The sequence below is a fragment of the Pungitius pungitius genome, chromosome 14, assembly GCF_949316345.1.
Source record: "Pungitius pungitius chromosome 14, fPunPun2.1, whole genome shotgun sequence".
Taxonomy (NCBI): Eukaryota; Metazoa; Chordata; class Actinopteri; order Perciformes; family Gasterosteidae; genus Pungitius; species Pungitius pungitius.
In genome coordinates, this window is record NC_084913.1 from 1,585,148 (window position 1) to 1,601,785 (window position 16,638).

Sequence of the window (16,638 nt, forward strand, 5' to 3'; positions counted from 1 at the left end):
CGTGGACCAGGTACAGGGAGGACCAGGTGCAGCGTGGACCAGGTACAGGAAGGACCAGGTGCAGCGTGGACCAGGTACAGGGAGGACCAGGTGCAGAGTGGACCAGGTGCAGCGTGGACCAGGTACAGGGAGGACCAGGTGCAGAGTGGACCAGGTGCAGCGTGGACCAGGTGCAGGGAGGACCAGGTGCAGAGTGGACCAGGTGCAGAGTGGACCAGGTACAGGGAGGACCAGGTACAGGAAGGACCTGGTGCAGCGTGGACCAGGTACAGGGAGGACCAGGTGCAGAGTGGACCAGGTGCAGAGTGGACCAGGTACAGGGAGGACCAGGTGCAGAGAGGACCAGGTACAGGGAGGACCAGGTGCAGAGAGGACCAGGTACAGGGAGGACCAGGTGCAGAGTGGACCAGGTGCAGCGTGGACCAGGTACAGGGAGGACCATGTCCAGAGAAGACCATGTGCGAAGACAGCTAGCCACAGGAAAGACCAGGTGCGGGGGGAGGGGCCCATATGTCCTGGGCCTTCCCCATTGGGGGTGCTCTCGGTCTCCCGGGTTAATGGACCACTTTACCCCTCAGCGCCCCCCCTCGGCTCATCGTCATGGAGATCTCCACGGAGATGGGGACCACCAACCATCGGGACCACAGCAGGTTGTGGGATACACCCTCTGGGCAGGTCTTGGGCCGCCCCCCCTCCCCCGGTGCTGGAGCATCATCGCTCCATATTGTGAAGAGGAGTCGTGCTCCGCTCGCCCGGGACGTCACAAGAACAGAAAACAAGCATCCTCTCCAGATTTGGGCAGATAACTCCGTTAACCTTTGACCTCTACTCAATAGAGAAATCTGTTATATTCAATGAAAGAAGGAACGTCTGGCTTTGTTACGTGGAACAAACACACACACACACATACACACACACACACACACACACACACACACACACACTTAAAATGTTTGTAATCCACTCTACTGATTGGAGCTGCTCCTGAAAGTCATCAACAATGTGTGGAACCTCATTATTCTTCTCACCACTCACACATACGTTGGAATTATCCTGGTGATGCTTACAAAGTCAAAATAATGAGGTACTTCCTCAATGATTTTAGTAACTGGATCGTTATTTTTCATGTGACCTGATGACCCTGCGTTGTCTCACAGGGAATATGTCTGACAAGGTTGGATCAAATGGAACTTGTGGCTGTGAAGAACATCCGTGAGTCCTTATTACTTTATAATTGACTTTAATTGACCTGATTTCTTCTTTTATAATCTAATATTTTTACCAGGAGCATGATGTTCGATGAAGCTGAAGCTGCAGCCCGATTCTTCCCGACCCGGAGGGAGAGACTTCGATCCTGTTCCACAGAAAGACCTCGCAGTAAGCTCTCACTCACCATACCACATACTCAGTGTGTAGTCACAATAAACACATGTAGTATCAATAAGTATGTGTACTCAGTGTGTAGTCACAATAAACACATGTAGTATCAATAAGTGTGTGTACTCAGTGTGTAGTCACAATAAACACATGTAGTATCAATAAGTATGTGTACTCGGTGTGTAGTCACAATAAACACATGTAGTATCAATAAGTATGTGTACTCAGTGTGTAGTCACAATAAACACATGTAGTATCAATAAGTATGTGTACTCAGTGTGTAGTCAAAGAACACATGTAGTATCAATAAGTATGTGTACTCAGTGTGTAGTCACAATAAACACATGTAGTATCAATAAGTGTGTGTACTCAGTGTGTAGTCACAATAAACACATGTAGTATCAATAAGTATGTGTACTCAGTGTGTAGTCACAATAAACACATGTAGTATCAATAAGTATGTGTACTCAGTGTGTAGTCACAATAAACACATGTAGTATCAACAAGTATGTGTACTCAGTGTGTAGTCACAATAAACACATGCAGTATCAATAAGTATGTGTACTCAGTGTGTAGTCACAATAAACACATGTAGTATCAATAAGTATGTGTACTCAGTGTGTAGTCACAATAAACACATGTAGTATCAATAAGTATGTGTACTCAGTGTGTAGTCACAATAAACACATGTAGTATCAATAAGTATGTGTACTCAGTGTGTAGTCACAATAAACACATGTAGTATCAATAAGTATGTGTACTCAGTGTGTAGTCACAATAAACACATGTAGTATCAATAAGTATGTGTACTCAGTGTGTAGTCACAAAGAACACATGTAGTATCAATAAGTATGTGTACTCAGTGTGTAGTCACAATAAACACATGTAGTATCAATAAGTATGTGTACTCAGTGTGTAGTCACAATAAACACATGTAGTATCAATAAGTGTGTGTACTCAGTGTGTAGTCACAATAAACACATGTAGTATCAATAAGTGTGTGTACTCAGTGTGTAGTCACAAAGAACACATGTAGTATCAATAAGTATGTGTACTCAGTGTGTAGTCACAAAGAATACATGTAGTATCAATAAGTATGTGTACTCAGTGTGTAGTCACAATAAACACATGTAGTATCAATAAGTATGTGTACTCAGTGTGTAGTCACAATAAACACATGTAGTCTCAATAAGTATGTGTACTCAGTGTGTAGTCACAAAGAACACATGTAGTATCAATAAGTATGTGTACTCAGTGTGTAGTCACAAAGAACACATGTAGTATCAATAAGTATGTGTACTCAGTGTGTAGTCACAATAAACACATGTAGTATCAATAAGTATGTGTATGTCATGTTGCCCCTGTCGGACTCCTCCCCCGCCAGCTCTGCTCCACTCTTCCCACCAGCTGCAGTCAATCACCCTCGTCACCTCACCTCCTCTTAAGGAGCTGCAAAACCCTGTGCCGTCGTCAGTTCGTTGCCATTCAACGTCGACTCGCCAGGCCCCAGCCAAGCTTTGTCTTGTCCTGCCTTGCCTTTTCTATTTAAACTAACCATTGTTCTCGTGCCTCAGGAAACTGCTTCAGGAGCACGCCAGGGGGGACCTCCAGCCAAGCGGTATCACCCATCCTCGAGCCCGGACCTCGTCCAAGCCAAGTCCCTGTCTGCCGCACCGACACAATAAACCTGTACACTCTCCCACGACTTACCTGTCTTTTCTCTGGGTTCCAGCACCTGGGTTCGCCCCGTCAGGGTACCATGACAGAACGAACTGACCATACTCCGGACCCAACTGACCCAGAAGGACTCCGTCTTGCCGTCAACCTACAAGGCGTCGCCCTGGGCCGCCAAGCCGACGCTCTGTCCCAGATTGCATCTGCCCAACAAGAGCTCTTCCGACGCCTAGATGGGTTGACACAAACCTTAATGGATCTAACTGGTCAAATGTCCACTTCCCCCACCGCAGCTTCACTTCCGGTTCCCAGCAACGCTTCCGCCCCTCCTTCCGCCATGAACCCGGAGAACGTCCGCCTACTGCCCGAACCGTTCTATGGGGACGTCGAAGCCTGCGGCGGTTTCCTCCTTCAGTGCCGTTTGCTGTTTCAACAAGCCCCGAGGTATTATCAGTCGGATCACAGCAAAATTACGCTCATCATCAATTCACTGCGTAACAAGGCTCTACAATGGGCTCAAGCGTTTCTGGCTGTCAACCCCGTCTCTCACCTATCCTTTGACCACTTCATCGGGGAGTTCCAGTTGGTGTTTGACCGCCCTCAAAGACAAGAAGAAGCCGGCCGTAAGTTATTAGCCCTGCGACAACGCAACCGTCCCGTTAATGATCATGTGATCGATTTCAGGATCTTGGCGGTGGAGGCAGGATGGTCGGACCCAGCATTAAAAGGGGTCTTTTACCAGTCATTGAATGACCCCATTAAGGACCATTTATGTACACAACCAGAAACCCACTCTTTTGAGGAGCTCGTCAGCGCTGCTCTCCGCTCGGACACCCGACTACGTGAACGTCGGCATGAGAACCCTTTTCCGTCCCGCAAGAGCCCAGTAAAGACCACTCAAGGTACGACACACCACTCTCCACTCATTTCCTCGTCTGAACGGCCCCTTACGTCGCAAGAAGAACCCATGCAGATCGGCCACTCGAAACTATCCGCCGAAGAACGCCAACGCCGACGCGATGAGGGGGCATGCTTCTACTGCGGCCAGCAGGGCCACCAAGTAAATCAGTGTACGGCCCGTTTAAACTCCAGAACCCCCCGCTAGACGACAGGCCGCGGGTGGGTGACTCGACACCCTCTTCTAAAGCTTTTCTTGTCGTTCCTGTCAAACTATGTCATCAGTCTAAGATCTCTGAACACCAAGCGCTCATTGACTCCGGGGCTGAACAAAGCCTTATCGACCACAGTGTGGTTTCTCGTCTCTCGCTACCCACAGAAAAACTAGAAGCTCCTGTTAAAGCTGCTGGTTTAGGAGGACAACCTCTCTCGTTAATAACTCACCGCACCAAGCCTGTATTGCTAGTCACCTCCGGTAATCATCGGGAATTCATACGATTTTTCATCACTCACACCCCCCAGAACCCGGTCGTGTTAGGTTTTTCTTGGCTCCAGCGCCATAACCCCCAGTGTGACTGGGTTCACCGTCACATCACCAATTGGAGTGTGTTTTGCCTAGCCAACTGTCTGCAGTCCGCTGTGCCTCCCGTTAAGGGCTCCTCCAGCCCTAGTCTTGAAGAGGTCGACCTATCCAACGTGCCCGACTGCTATCATGACTTAAGAACCGTTTTCAGTAAGGCCAAAGCTAGCTCTCTCCCGCCACACAGACCCTATGATTGCTCTATTCGTCTGCTCGATGGTGCCACGCTTCCTAAAGGAAGGTTATTTAATCTTTCAGGTCCCGAGAAAGCAGCTATGGAGAAGTACATCCAAGAGGCACTTTCTTCGGGACACATTCGTCCCTCGTCCTCTCCTGTTGGTGCTGGGTTTTTCTTTGTCGAAAAGAAGGACAAGACTCTTAGGCCGTGCATTGACTACCGCGAACTAAACCAAATCACGATTAAAGACAAGTATTCTCTCCCTCTTATAAGTTCCGTCTTTGACTCTATTCAGGAGGCTCGTATTTTCTCCAAATTAGATCTTCGCAATGCTTATCATCTTGTCCGGGTCAAAGAGGGGGATGAATGGAAGACGGCCTTTAATACACCCTTGGGGCATTACGAGTATTCGGTCATGCCTTTTGGCCTGACCAACGCGCCTGCCGTCTTCCAGCGTTTAGTTAATGACGTTCTTAGGGACTTTATGAATCGATTTGTGTTCGTCTATCTTGACGATATACTTATTTATTCTAAAGACCCCACTCAACATCAGGAACAGGTCCGTCGTGTACTTCTAAGACTCTCCGAAAACCAGCTCTTCGTTAAAGCTGAGAAATGCCAGTTTCACACCACCGTTATCCCCTTCCTGGGGTACATTTTTGAGGCCGGCAGTATCCGACCTGATCCCGCCAAGCTCGAAGCCGTCGCTCAGTGGGAAACCCCCACTTCACGTAAAAAACTTCAGCAATTCCTCGGCTTCGCTAATTTCTACAGACGATTCATCAGAAACTATAGCTCTATCGCCGCCCCCCTCACTCAATTAACATCCACCCTCAGAACCTTCCAGTGGAACCCGGCTGCTCAAGATGCCTTTGACACCCTCAAAAGACTTTTCGTCTCTGCCCCCATCCTTATCCAACCGGATCCCGCCAGACAATTCGTTGTCGAGGTAGACGCTTCGGACTCTGGCGTTGGGGCAGTGCTCTCGCAACGAGAAGAGAAGTCCGGCAAACTAAAACCTTGTGCCTACTTTTCCAGGAAACTCACTCCCGCAGAACGCAACTATGATGTTGGCAACCGTGAACTCCTCGCTATCAAGTTGGCGGTAGAAGAGTGGCGACATTGGCTGGAGGGAGCGGTCCAACCATTCATCGTTTGGACCGACCATAAAAACCTCTCGTACCTACGCTCTGCTAAAAGGTTAAACTCACGTCAAGCCCGTTGGTGTCTGTTCTTTGACCGTTTCAACTTTTCAATAACCTACAGACCAGGCAGCCGTAACGTCAAGCCAGATGCCCTCTCCCGTAAATATTGCTCCTCGGAGGACCAGGACAGCGCCAAAACTACCATCATCCCGCAATCCTGCATCGTTGGAAACCTCACCTGGGACATCGAAACAAAAGTCCTTCAAGCCCAAGGTGAGGAACCGGACCACCCCAATCCTCCTAACGGCACACTCTATGTTCCATCCTCTCTCAGATCTGACGCCATAACCTGGGCCCACTCCTCCCGTATCGCATGTCACGGAGGTGTCACCAGAACCCTCAACCTCCTTCGCAGACGTTTCTTCTGGCCATCGATGAGTAAAGACGTCAAGGAGTATGTTGCCGCCTGTCCAACTTGTGCACGCTCCAAGACCTCCAACGCTCCACCATCCGGACTACTTCATCCTCTGTCTACCCCCAGCCGGCCATGGTCACACATTGCGGTGGATTTTGTTACTGGTCTCCCCACCTCTCAAGGCAACTCTGTGGTATTTACAGTCATTGACCGGTTCTCCAAGTTTGCCCATTTTATCCCGCTTCCACAGTTACCCACAGCCACCGAGACTGCAGATATCCTGGTCCAACAGGTTTTCCGACACCATGGCATCCCCTCTGATATCGTCTCGGACCGAGGGCCTCAATTCATTTCCCAAGTTTGGAGAGCATTCTGCTCAGCGCTGGGCGCCACTGTAAGCCTCACCTCCGGATACCACCCTCAATCCAATGGGCAGGCTGAGAGGGCTAATCAGGAGCTGGAGACCACCCTTCGCTGCCTGGCCTCTCAGGACACTACGGACTGGGCGAAATATCTGGTATGGGCCGAATATGCTCATAATTCTCACCCTTCCTCTGCCACAGGACTGTCCCCGTTCGAGGCCGCCCTCGGGTACCCACCACCACTGTTTCCATCCCAGGAACTGGACTTGGCAGTGCCCTCGGTTCAGGAACATCTTCGTCGGTGCCAAGACATCTGGCACCAAACCAGGGCTGCTCTCCTCCGCACCAAGGAGAGCAACTGCCGTTCCGCCAACCGCCACAGGGTGGTGGGACCCACCTACCAGCCAGGTCAGAGGGTTTGGTTGTCCTCACGGAACATTCCCATCCAAGCCACGTCACGGAAACTCGCTCCCCGCTACATCGGTCCGTACAAGATTGAGAAGGTCATCAATCCCTCCTGTGTCCGCCTCCGGTTGCCCGCTGCCCTCAAGGTCCACCCGTCATTCCATATCTCCCAGATCAAACCTGTTCGAGACAGCGCTCTTTTCCCGCCTTCCGCACCCCCACCACCCGCCCGGCTCATTGACGGTGCGCCGGCCTACACGGTCAATCGCATCCTGGACGTCCGACGACGGGGTCGTGGCCACCAATTCCTGGTGGATTGGGAGGGGTACGGTCCAGAGGAACGTGCCTGGATCTCTCGCTCCCTCATCCTGGACCGTACCCTCATCGAGGACTTCTACCGTGCCAACCCGGATCGGCGTCCAGGACCACCTGGAGGCGGTCGTTGAGGGGGGGGTACTGTCATGTTGCCCCTGTCGGACTCCTCCCCCGCCAGCTCTGCTCCACTCTTCCCACCAGCTGCAGTCAATCACCCTCGTCACCTCACCTCCTCTTAAGGAGCTGCAAAACCCTGTGCTGTCGTCAGTTCGTTGCCATTCAACGTCGACTCGCCAGGCCCCAGCCAAGCTTTGTCTTGTCCTGCCTTGCCTTTTCTATTTAAACTAACCATTGTTCTCGTGCCTCAGGAAACTGCTTCAGGAGCACGCCAGGGGGGACCTCCAGCCAAGCGGTATCCTCGAGCCCGGACCTCGTCCAAGCCAAGTCCCTGTCTGCCGCACCGACACAATAAACCTGTACACTCTCCCACGACTTACCTGTCTTTTCTCTGGGTTCCAGCACCTGGGTTCGCCCCGTCAGGGTACCATGACAGTGTACTCAGTGTGTAGTCACAATAAACACATGTAGTATCAATAAGTATGTGTACTCAGTGTGTAGTCGATGACACTTTTCTAACTACACAGGGAGCAGCTCCTATGAAACGGGTCGACTGAATTTCTAAAGAACAGAAGAAATGCTCTGGAGGAACGACCCCCGCAAAGTGACCTAAAGATGGATGGAGACGTTGCCATGGAAACCTTCTGCGTCTAATTCAGACGAGTTTATTTAGCACCCGTCGTCTACTCTTATTTTGTTCATCTTTTTTCCTGTTTATAATAATTGCTTTATAAAAGTATTATTTAGTGGAACTCCAATAAAGAGGCTGCATGTCGGCCAAATGTCAACTAACGGTCCCACAAAATGTAACTTTGAGTTTGCAGTGATATGGAACAATGGGTCAATGTGAACAGCACCTGTACATTATCGCTCAATGATGCACCCTGTGACTCGCTCTCAACCAACCACAGCGCTGGATTTCATCTACCCGCGTTATAAAGATGTATAAAATGTCTGGAAATTTGATGAATATTGCACTTTCTTATTACTTGTTCTTCTGCGTTTGTATCTCTGGTTGAAATGCTTCCTTTGGATAAAATCTATAAACCTCAATAAACTACTGCAATGCAATCACTGGATCTTTGACTCATTGAAGCAAACGCGTCCGCAACGGAATCCAACAATTATTAAACCTACTCTGTTTCAAGTTTGGCAGATGACAGAATTTCGTATAACAAAAAGTTGCAATGAGCGCAGACACAGATTATTAATATGTTGGGACCCTGTTGCATAGGGTCACAGATTATTTGTTTTTTTTCATATAGTATGTGAAGCTGGTGGGACTTAACAAAGTCAGTTGTTGTAACTGACTAAAGCTCAGATGCTTAATTTGGGCTTTCAAGTTGTTGATCCTCTTAGGATAAAAAAAGAATAAGATAAGGTAAAAATAAAAAAACTACACATGATAATATGGAGATAAAAGTTACAACATACTACATTGTTGCTCACTGTTACAAACTTGCCAGCTCACTAAGTGTTATATTTATAAAAAAAAAAGACATGCAAGCTAAACATGGTGAAAGAAGAATAAAGAAATAGAAACAATTTTAAATCATACTTTTTTCTTCCTCTCAGCCATTAAACATAATAGTACTTGCTATCAGGGACATAAGAAGTGCTTTTACATAAGTAGGGGATTCCGTTGTGGGTGTAAAGTCTTGTTTGATAACCTTGTGCTTATTTTTACATTTATTTGACTTCCAACGTAATGTTATCGGCAGGTCTGGCCCTCTCGTTTCTAGAAATCTCCCCACTTGTCCCATTTTTAGGTTAATTAATCAACACCGTGACACCACCTCACCCCCCCCTCCGGCTCGAGTTGGTCTCGCCCGTGGAGCCACAGCTTTAACTTAAACGCACATGTCGGGTGTGTTGTGGGCGAGAGCCTGTCAGCTGGGGACAAGCCGGCGGGCTGTTACTGGCTGGAGGCGTGGACCGGGAGGTGGCAGGTGGCAGGTGGCAGGTGGCAGAGGGAAGTGACGTAGCAGGAAGCGAGTCAGGCGAGATGGAAGTAGGTGGCGGGAAAGATAGAGAGTGGGAAACTGCGCGGAAAAAGAAACGTCCAAAGATCCAAAGTGACCAATCGGATGACAGTGAATATGCTGATAGAGGAGAAGCAACAGAGAGGAGGAGGGATGAATACAAGGTCATCGTTAAATGGACGCAAGAAGGGGCTTCTTTTGGTGAGTGGAATCCAATCCGGCTCACTAGATCCATACATAAGGAAATTGGAGAGATAAAGAGTGCTAGAGTGCAGAGAAATGGATCATTGCTGATAATGTGCAGGGATGGAGGACAACAAGGGAGAGCAATTAGGATGAATACAATAAATAGCAAGAAAGTGCAATGTTCCATGGCTGGTGACAAAAAACTAGTCAGGGGGGTCATCTCAGGAGTCCCAGTCAATGTATCCGAGGACGATGTTAAAACAAACGTAAGTAATGCAAAAATAACTGAGTTAAACGGATTAAATCGAACAGAAATGGGGTTAAAAGTGACAGCCTTTCAGTTTTGATCACTTTTGGGGAGGGGAAACTACTGGAAACAATCTATATTGGATACTTGTGTTATGAGGTCAGGCCGTACATCCCCCTCCACTCAGATGTTACAAGTGTCAGAGATTTGGACATGTGGCGGCTGTGTGTAGAGGAAACCAAAGGTGTGGAAGATGCGGAGGAGACCAGGAGTACGGCAAATGCACCAAAGGAGCAAAGCTGAAATGTTGCACAGCTCAGCGTGCGGTGGATGTGAGGAAAGCAAAAGAGCAGCACAGGTACAGAGAGTCAAAGTACCTGGAAGTGGAAGGATTAAAGTGGGAAACTGTTAGAGACACTAGATGAAGAAACACAACCATCTCAAACATGGGCTGGATCTTCCCAATGTGCTTATTATATTACAATGGGATGCGAGAAGCTTAACAGCAAATGGACCGGAGTTTAAGAAACACATAGATAATTTAAATGAGAAACCTAATGTTATCTGTATTCAAGAGACATGGTGAAAACCACAATGGGATTTGGGGATAAAAGGGTACTCTGTTGTTAGAAGAGATCGTGAATCTGGCAAAGGTGGAGGAGCAGCAACATTCACACAGAATGAGGTGAGTTATGAGATAATGCAGGTTAATACGGAACATGAATCCACTGTGGTGAAGGTGTGGACTGAAAGAGCTGCTGCTTGTGTTTTCTCCTCCCATCCTCTTCTGTTTCAATCGGTGCTTCACAGGTGTGGTGAGTTGCTGCTGACGATGTGGGCGTGGCAGGTGATTCTCCAGCCAATCCAGCGCGGCTCTCCTCTATGTCTAATGTTTGTTTGTGAGGGCTTGCGAGGAGGGTTGTTGGGATAGAGGTTGAGAGAGAAACTTTGTGATTTATTTGGTTTATGTTGTTTGTTAAAACTGTGTTTTATGTACTTACCCCAAGAGCGCTGTGGAGCAGGGCTAGGTAAGACACCCTGGGGTCTACATACACACGTAGGAAAAACCTGTTGGACCCACTAGGTGAGAAGCCAGTGGCTGTCACCCAGTGTGTTGTAGCAGTTTAAGTAAGTGGTGTGACAGGTTACATTGTGGTAGGTAGCTTTAGAGGAATAGGGAAGCTCAGGGTCCTTCTTTTTGTTTCTTTGCTTTGACAGACCGCTGGCACCGCCCTACTCCACAGGCCTTGCTACCTGTTAGCCCTCCTATCCCCTGTCTACCATTTTGTGTGTATTTATATGGTATGTACTTGTCCTTTCTTTTCATTATTATTTTGTGGAAAATAAACCCACCCTTCTGTACTTTTTCGTAGCAGCGTGTGTTTATTATTGATTGTTATTGTGGTGCATAGGGTACAGGTTCCAGCATCCAACAGGCGTGGTCTTGGGCAGTTACGCCTCCACCTCCTCTTCCGAGCCGGGGTGGAGGCGTAAAAGAGGTGATATAGATATAATTAACTTTTATAATCCATGTGGGGAGATAAGCAAAGGTATATTAGAGGAGGTAAGGGGAGACGTACAAAATGTAATATGCTGTGGGGATTTCAACTCCTAATACATGACATAATACATCATAATACATTATGGGGAAGCAAGAGCACAGATGCAAATGGTGTTCAGGTGGAAGAATTTTTAGATGATCACGGTTTGGTTTGTCTCAATAACGGGGAAGGAACACGATATAAAAGTAATCAAAATACAGAGGCAGCACTTGACCTAACACTTGTAAACAGTACTTTAGCAGGTGTAAGCACATGGAGTGGGATAGAACATACGACAATGGGTAGCGACCACTACCCCAGAGTGACTAAAGTTAAAGAAACAAGTGCAACAAGCTGTGGGGGAATTAAAGAAGGTTATCAAGTGGATATAAATATTTAATGGTGAATTAGTTCATGAAATCATTCAGTCTGCTGAGGAGACAATCCCTAAAAGTGCAGGAACCAAACGTACCAAGAATGTTCCCTGGTGGAATAATGACTGTAGAAAAGCTATAAAAAACAGAAATAAGGCAAAAGGAAACCACTTGATTCCCAGGAGGCGTTGATCCATTATAAGAGGGCACAGGCAATAGTAAGGAAAACAATAGGACCCCAAAAACGCACATTCTGGAGGCAATATTGTAGCAGCATTGGAAGAGAGGTCCAGCTGTCAGACGTGTGGGGCATGATCAGGAGAATGGGGGGGTCAGAAGGAACTATAAGTTACCAGTGATGAACGGTGGGGACAAAATGGCGGTCAGCAGTAAAGAAAAGGCTGAATTTCTTCACACACGTTTAGGAAGGTGCACAGCTCTGACAACCTAACTGATGAGGCCAGACACTGGAGGGATGAGGCATGTTTGGAGAATTCCAAAATACTAGAGAATAAAGAGGAACCAGACCCGATAGACCTGCCATTTAGGATGTTTGAACTGAGAAGAGCAGTTAGTAGGACTAGACAAACAACACCAGGGAAAGATGGTATATGCTATAAAATGTTAGAACAAATGGAAGAAAATGCTCTGGGCAACGTGTTAAGACTTTATAATAGAGTTTGGGGAAATGGCCAACTGCCATCAGTGTGGAAACAAGCTGTAATAGTTCTAAAACGATCCGTCGGACCCGAATGGCTACGGACCTGCTGCCCTGACCTCTCACTTATGTAAAATCATGGAACGGATGGTCACAGGAAGACTAACGTTCTTAATAGAGAGTAAAGGTCTTTTATCCCCACATCAGAGTGGGTTCCGTAGACGATGACAATAAAAACACTCACGTGTCTCCTGTGCAGATCTGGTCTCACCCAGAGAAACCCGGCTGGCATGAGATGCTGTTGTAGGCGTTGTTGGCGGTCGAGCCTCTTGTCGCGGTGCAGTAAACATTATTTTGTGGGTCAAAGCATACTCATCCGCTAACACAGCGGCTCGAGACAATGTCGGCACTTTCTGTTCATTTAAATGCACAACAATTCTGTCAGTTAGATGGTTTTTAAAATCTTCTAAAAGGACCAGCTCCCTTATCTCAGCAAACGTCTTGACCTTGCTAGCCGCACACCAGCGATCGAATAGTGTCTCTTTATCCCTGGCGAACTCTACAAAAGTGCGGGTCTGAGGCTTTTTGTGGTTCCTAAAACGTTGTCTATATGCCTCTGGAACCAACTCGTAGGCCCTTAACACAGTTGCTTTAACTATTTCGTAATCCCCACTCTCTTCTAGAGAGAGAGACGCCACAACCTCCTGGGCTTTGCCAGACAGTTTGCACTGTAGGAGGATGGACCAAACCTCCCGTGGCCAGTGCAGCGCCGTAGCCACACGCTCAAATGCTGAAAAGTATGAATCTACTTCAGCCTCCCGGAAAAGCGGCACCACAGCAATATTCTTGCTCACCTCAAACCGACCGAGGTTGGGAGCTAACTGAACCCCAACACCAGCCTCTAACTCGAGCTGCCTGATTCGCACCTCTTTCTCTGCGTCTATTTCTTTCTTTCTAATTTCAAATTGTCTGTCCTTTTCCCTCTCCTCTCGTTCCATCTCTAGGCGAGCCAGCCGGTACTCGAGCCTAGCCGCAGCACTTCTGGCCCCAGAGGAACGAGGCGAAAGGTCGGCCCTAGGTAAAACCACTGGTGCAGCGGCCCCCAACCCCTGTTCATCACCCAGCAGTGCACCCACAGTCTTTTCATCCCCAGACTCTTCACCTGAGGCCTCACTGCCCTCGCCCATCCCCTCACAAACCCCCTGGTGAACCAACCCTTTTTTTATCAACTCCAACATCTCTGCCTTGAGGGCCTGCCTTGGGATGGAGATTTTATAATGATCGGCGACGGCGAATAACTCTGACCTGCGCATCCCTCCCAGCTGGTCAAGGGATGGAGCCGCTAGAAAAACAGCCAGTGCTGGAGCAGCCATTCTAGTAGGTACACACGCCACCACCACAAACCAAACTAGCAACTTGTTGCTGAAATCACACTACAACACCACCCCTTCGCACCAGCACCCACCAGGACCTCGTGTTCACAGGGAAGTCGGGAGATTGACAATCCCGGACGAGCCCCCACTTGTTACGTCTCCCCTAGTCTAGGTATAAGGGAGCGCAACCCCCGCAAACATGAGCCCTGATGAACGCGGCGACCAGAGGTATGGGGTCGTGGTGTGAGTGACTACTACGAACACATAGGCAAACGGTGCAAACAAAATAGGAGGTTTATTCTCTCCTTACAAGGAAAAACCAAACAAATGTTCAGGGGAAAAGGGGCTGGGCGAGACCAAAGCAAAGAAACAAACAAAAAGGGTGAACACTTCCCTAACTGACCTAATTTCCCCCCCCCCTTTACTCTACCTCAGGCACGGATTAGGCCCGCTAACCAAAAGTACAGGGAGTGGTCCGCCCAGGTCTTGCCTAGTGTATCTAGACAGGCAGTCTGCTACGGGTGGTGTATACCCATGGGTCTCTTCCCTAACAATACCCCTTTTTCCCCCCCTTTGCAACACAGGAAGAAAAAATGTGTAACTCAAATAACAAACGGTATACACAACAAATGTAACATACACACTAACCCAAAAAGCCCACGCTCTGGGACTACCTTTTAACAAAAAAAAACTCTCTCTCGCTCTCTCTCTCTCTCTCTCTCTCTGAACAAGATACTCACAAACCCCAAACGACAGAAATAAACACAGAACCATGAGCGAGGACACCAGCGATCCACCAGAAGCGCTCTGCCATCAGAGCTGCAAAACCCTCCTCTCCGTTCGTCCTCACGATCTACAATGACAGGTCTTTATAGACCTGCACCAGCTGCATCCAATAATGAAGGGGAGGAGTCCAGGTTGGTCGTATCCAATCGGCTGCACCTTGGTTGAAGGGTAGCCATCTTACCTGCAGATTTCCTGTACCTGGAGAAACAGGACACAAACCAACACAAACACCCCCCAAAACGTAACATGAGATTAGAGTACAAGGAAAGCGGTAGCGAATAAATGTTTGATAATTTTTTGTCCCTGAGAGATGCTCACAGTGAACTGTGAGCAAGGAGGGAATTTGTTAGGAATTTAAGTAGAAGTGCACACCTAGTGGTGGGAAGTATGTTACGTGTAACAATGTTTAGAATAGAATTGTAGTTGTTGTGATGTTAGATAGTAGATATTACATTTGTATGTTAAATAAAGTGAATGTATTATAGACAATAACAATTTAAAGTCATATAAATCATATAAATACTCTACACATTAACATCCTGTCATGATGTAATGTTAAAACCTGGGGACGTAAGCTATAGGCCGTTCTTTATGGATTTCTCCTACTTTTCCCCAGAGAGGGTTTTTAGTAGTAGTTTTTCTCTCCTGTCAGGTATTAATTTAGCAATGTAAGACAGCCAAATGAGGCAATGTGTTGCACCAGATAAACTGTGATAAACCATTAAGTACTGTGATCCTATATGTTGTGTGGTAACTGAAGTGTACTAGTTATAAAATGAAGACAAACTATGTATATGATGTTATTTTCACTCTTTGAGGCATAAAGCCGAGATGTGTTTAAATAGAATGAATTGGACAGGGAGAGATGAGACAGAGAGGGGGATCCAGAGACACACGTGGCAGTTCACACCTTGATGTGAAAAGGCTGGACCAGGAAGGAGCCAATGACATTCGAATACACCCAGAAGACCACCCCCCCCCGGGAGCTTCAAATCAGCAAACCAAGGAACAAGAAGATTAGATTTATCCTGCAGCCGTCCTGAGGAGTCACTTTTGACTGGGCCGGGGAAATCTCTATTTCGCAAAATATATCACTATTCACATTGTTTTTTCACTTTGTAATTGTAGGCCTTACTCTTTGTTTAGTTATTAAATACTTTTTGATTTTTAAAACCCGAGCTAGTTGACTTTTGATTCACCGTATCCTGTCTGGACGAGAACAAAGGGAAGCTGGTCTCCCCTTCGGCCTTCAGAACCCAACAACTGCTGGGAACATAGAGAACCCAACCACACAAGCTTTGGGTGGGTAGGCCATGTAATGGCGGGAAAAGCAGGGTTGTGTCAACTACAGTATCGCCCTGCAGTCTCCATCTCCTCCATCTCTCCCTGGTTATTCCCATCTCCAAAGGTAGACTTTAGGATACAGCAAAAATTGAAGGATAAGTCGAAGCAAAAGCCAGCATGGCGCATAGTACAGAATTATTTTGATCAGCACTTCTCTGACGTCACGTTCATATTTACGGACGGATCTAAAGACCCCAAAACAGGATGTGCAGGAGCAGCAGTTTATATCCCGTGTGAGAGTGAGATCTGCATCAGGCAAAGAGCATCAGATCATGTGTCCGTTTATACCACAGAGCTATTAGCAATTCTATTGGCCCTGCAGTGGCTGGATAAGAGATAAATTAACAACACCGTCATTGCATCTGACAGTTTCTCAGCACTTTCCAGCATAGAATCCAGTAGATCAGATATCAGGAATGATATAATCAATAAAATATTCTTCATAATGTATAGGATGGAAAGTAGAGGTCAAACCATGCAATTCATCTGGGTACCAGCCCATGTTGGTGTGGAGGGGAAGGAACACGTTGATATTCTGGCCAAACAAACACTCAGAATTATTCATTAATCAGTTTTTAAGAGAAACGAATTTAGTTAAACGGATCTAGTTTTTTTTTTCCTGTACTTTAGTTCATCTCTTAGTGTTCTGCATAATCTCCTGCTCCACCCTGCAGTCCAGATG

The 16,638-nt window shown here is 47.3% G+C and overlaps 1 long non-coding RNA gene across 1 annotated transcript; it reads left to right on the forward strand.

Moving 5' to 3' along the window:
* Positions 1-1,116: 1,116 nt before the first annotated feature.
* Positions 1,117-8,536, forward strand: LOC134104133 (uncharacterized). The gene is made up of 3 exons (XR_009941602.1): positions 1,117-1,212; positions 1,286-1,377; positions 7,993-8,536. It is a non-coding gene; the product is annotated as an uncharacterized LOC134104133 (long non-coding RNA).
* The last annotated feature ends 8,102 nt before the right edge of the window (positions 8,537-16,638 follow it).